The following is a 4772-nucleotide window of genomic DNA, read 5'->3' as shown; positions in this document are numbered from 1 at the left end:
TTTAAAGTCACTTACCAACAAAGTTATTTGACGAAAAGCTAAAGAGAGTTGACTCTGCACAGGACCTGTAACCATTTTGATTCCAAACTTTTATATTAAAAATTTACCCAGCAACTTGAATAGAAGGTAAAGTGTTGGACTCATCTCACAAATTCTTATTTATTAGATTTTCATTGGGATCTTAAAATTTATAATAAGCACCTATTTGATGAAAACATCTTGATCTCACATTTTGAGTACTGCATAGTAAATATACAGTACTAATCAAAAGCTTTGGAAATTACTTACTTAACTATTAAAGTCTTAAGACATACATCTCTTAGAATGTGCCCACGTGAAAAATTCATCTTCCACCACTCCATTTGCTTAAGCAGTGTAGAAGATATCTAACCAATTACTTTATTTAGGGGAATAGTATTTTTATAACATTGTATTAATACAATATTGTGTTCATGTTTTATCTCATCTTTAATCACTGTGTGCTTTTCCTTTGACAATCAGGACATAGCTTTCCCTGCTCAATGGATAATCTTACTCAAGTGACAGAATTCCTGCCTATGAGGTTTTCTGATATCTGGGAGTTTCAGATACTACTGCTGGACTGTTTCTCCTGCTTTATCTGGCAGCACAGTTGGGGAACCTTCTCATCGACATGATCATTAGTCTTGATCAGTATCTTCACACACCCATGTACTTCTTCCTAAATAACCTCTCCTTTTTGGATTTATTTTACATCTCAGTCACTGTACCTAAGTCAATACACAGCTCCATGACTCACAGCAACTCCATCTCTTATCTTGGCTATATGGCTCAAGTCTATTTTTTCTTTGCTTTTGCATCTGCTGAACTGGCCTTTCTCACAGTTATGTACTATGACCTACTATGTTGCCATTTGCCACCCCCTCCAATATAGAGCCATTATGACATCAGGAGCATGCCACCAGATAGCACTCATTACCTGGCTAAGTTGCTTTTCTTATGCAGCAGTCCACCCTGGCAACATGTTTTGGGAGCCCCTTTTAGATCCAACACAAGGCACTAGTTCTTCTGTGACATCCCTCATGTGTGGGCCCTGATTTCCTGTGAAGTTTTCTTTGTTGAGTTTGTGACCCTGGCTCTGAGCTCCAGCTTGGTGCTGATATGCTTGTTCTTATAATCATCTCCTATATCCAGATCTTCTCAACAGTCTCAGAATCCCATCAGGAGAGAGTTGAGCGAAAGCCTTCACCACCTGCTCCCCACAGCTGACGGTCTTCATATCCTTCATCACCACAGGGCTCTTTGCTGCCTTAGAGCCAGTTGTTAAAACTTTTTCCACTCAAGATTTGATTATTGCTATGGCATATACAGTTTTGCCTCCCTTCCTGAACCCCATCATATACAGTCTTATAATCAAGGAGATCAAAGCATCTGTCTGGAGACTACTTGGGAAGATAAATCTGCAAAAGTAGATCACCTGGTCTCTGCTAATGGAAGATCCTGTAACAAAAGGTGAGGAGACCATAAATACTTTATGAGAAAAAAATGATATTGAAAAAAACTGCTGGATGGCAGAATGAAAATTTTCCAGCCCTATATTTAGAAAGAAATGCAAATGGTCCTTCAAAAAATAAAAATCTATTTGTATGATATCAAATATTCTAAAATTGTGTAACTACGACCTTCTATGGTGATCCATTCCTTCTCATCCCATTTATCTTCCTACTCATGTAAATACCATATATTGAACCTGTAGCCCTATCTTAAAGTCACCATGTATTTGTTGGAAGGGGACAGATGCACACACACATCTGTTTTTGGTACCTGATTTACCTACTCATCAAAAGAGAACATAAAACAAGCAAAGTGGTTTCAGAGGACAGAAGTTAACGTTGTTGTGGCTTTTGCCCAATATTTTAAGAATATTTTGTCAGTCTTATCTAATTCTATAAATCTTTCAGGAAATTGAGACAAATTTCATCAATACTCTTTTTTGGCATCTATTTAAGTTGCCATGTTTGGGGCGGACTCCCTGGCCGAGTGGTTAAGTTCGCGCGCTCCACTGCAGCAGCCCAGGGTTCGGATCCTGGGCACGGACATGGCACCACTCATCAGGCCATGTTGAGGCAGCGTCCCACATCCCACAACTAGAAGGACCTGCAACTAAGATATACAACTGTGTACGGGGGGGGTTGGGGAGATAAAGCAGAAAAAATAAAAAGATTGGCAACAGTTGTTAGCCCAGGTGCCAAATTTTAAAAAACAAACAAAAAAATAAATTGCCACATTTCACTTTTGAAATGCTGTAATAATAATAATAAAAACAAATATGACTATATTATTTGCTCTACATCAGACATTGGTCTAAACACTTTAGATATCTATGCTTATAGTAATTCAATGCTTTCAATAACACAATTCTGTTGGTTCTATTTATTTCACTCAGGCTACACAGATGAGAAAACTGAGTTAGAAGTCAAGGACTTGCCCAAGTTCACGCAGCCAAAATTGTCTGAATCAGTAATTGATTCCAGGGAGTTTTATTAGAGAATATAGAATATTTGCCACAATTCTATACAATCTTAATATCTGTAATAAATAAAAAATAATGTTCTAATATTAATTGATATTTCTGTTATACATGTACTTTTTATTTTTGTCTGTGTCATAAGAGTCTAGATTCTTGGGGCTGGCCCGGTGGCCGAGTGGTCTAAGTTCGCGCGCTCCGCTGCAGGCGGCCCAGTGTTTCGTCGGTTCGAATCCTGGGCACGGACATGGCACTGTTCGTCAGACCACGCTGAGGCAGCGTCCCACATGCCACAACTAGAGGAACCCACAGCGAAGAATACACAACTGTGTACCGGGGGGCTTTGGGGAGAAAAAGGAAAAAATAAAATCTTTAAAAAAAAAAAAGAGTCTAGATTCTTGTTGCTAGTATCATATTTAGAATAATTATACCTACTATGTACAGAAGGGTATCAAAGGGTGTCATTGTTGGTGCTATTGTTACCTCAATTTTTATAGAATTTGTTTCAGATTCAAAAGATAATTTTTGAAGTTCTATGTCTTATTCTTCAAAATGAAATAATTATCTCTATTTGATAGATGAAAATTAGGCTTGGAAGCTACGTTTGAAATTTTAATGAAATTTTCATGTCCTTTATGATAGTTGGTTTATTCATTTTTTATAAAGTTTTAAATTTTGTAAATTGTTATTTTCATGGAAAGTGATCCATTTTATTTTGAGTTTCTAGATGTCTTAACATGTAAATTTATATCCATGATTCCACTACTAATTCTTCAAAATTGTATGTTCCTGAATAATTCATTGATTACAATTTCTAATTATTTGGCCATTTTGTTTTACCTTCAAGGTAATGATATTTCGACAGTTCTTATGTATTTACTTTCTTATTAATCTATAGTACAATTCACTTTTTTGGTGTACAGTTCTATGAGTTCAGACAAATGTATGGACTCATGTAACCATCTTCACAATCTAGACACAACATAATTGTACCTCACCCCAGATTCCCTCCTGATACCAATTTATATTCAATATATCCTCTAACTCCAGCCTGTGGCCAATTCTGATTTATCTTTCCTTACAATTTATCTTTCACACAATGTTATGTAAATTGAATTAAAAGGTATGTAGGTTTTGAGTCTGGCACTTTTCCTTAGCATAATGTTTTGGGGATAGAGTCATGTTAAATTTTATATCAACACTTTGTTCCTTATTATTGCTGAGAATTTTTCATTGAATGTATTACTACTATTTTTCTTTATCCACTCAGCAGTTTTCAGTTACTAGTATTTAGAAACATAGCTGATATAAACATTCATGTACAGGTTTTTAAGTAAATGTAGGTTTTCATTTCTTTCATGAAAAGGAGTAAAATCATTGAGACTTTTGTTAAGTGTATGGTAAATTTCCTAAGAAATTGACTAAATGCTTTCCAAACTGTAACAGTTTGTGTTCTGACCAGCAAAGTTTGTTAGTTGAGTGTCTGCATTCTTGCCAGCATTTCATATGCGTTATTAATTTCTTATTTTATTCATTTGAATATGTGTATTTTTGTAGCACATTTAGTTGTAAGTTTATTTTCCTAATGACTAATTGTACAGTTCATCTTTTCCTTTTCAGAGTTTATTTGTTAGGTTTATGTGTGCTTTGTGAAATGTGTCTTCAAATATTTTGCTCATTTTTAATTGGAGTGTTGTTATTCCTGAGTTTTGACAGTTCTTCAAATCTTATGGACACAAGTCGTTTGTCAGATCTATGATTTTCAAATATATATCCTTAGTCCATGGTTTGATTTCCACATACTATTTTGCAGAGGAACCATTTTTAACTTTGATGAAATTCAATTTAGCAAAATTTTCCTATATGGATTATGCTTGTAATGACATTTCTAAGACTGTACCAAACCAAAAGTCAAAAAGATTCTATATTTTAAGCAGAATTATAGTGTTCAGCTTTACATTTAGGTTTATGACATAATTTGAGTTCATTTTTTAATCACATATGATGTATGCCTCTAGGTTCCTTTTGTTGTCTGCATATGGCTATCGAATGTTTAGCAACTCTTTCCAATGAATTACCTCTTGGCAAGTTGGTAAAAAGTATACTAAACTTATCTGTGTGAGTCTATTTCTTGACTCTCGAGTCTGTTTCACTTATCTATCTTCTCATCATTTTTCTACTTCAACACCTTATTTCTGTACTTTTATAATAAGAATTGAAATTAGATAGTGTGACTTCTCAATCTTCATTCTACTTTTTCAAACTT

At 34.9% G+C, this 4772-nt stretch overlaps 1 pseudogene; it reads left to right on the top strand.

Moving 5' to 3' along the window:
* The first annotated feature begins 521 nt into the window (after positions 1-521).
* LOC138918107 (olfactory receptor 14I1-like) lies at positions 522-1485 on the top strand (annotated as a pseudogene).
* Positions 1486-4772: the final 3287 nt, after the last annotated feature.

The sequence above is a fragment of the Equus caballus genome, chromosome 16 (assembly GCF_041296265.1).
Source record: "Equus caballus isolate H_3958 breed thoroughbred chromosome 16, TB-T2T, whole genome shotgun sequence".
Lineage (NCBI taxonomy): Eukaryota > Metazoa > Chordata > Mammalia > Perissodactyla > Equidae > Equus > Equus caballus.
This window is presented reverse-complemented; position numbering and strand designations above follow the sequence as displayed.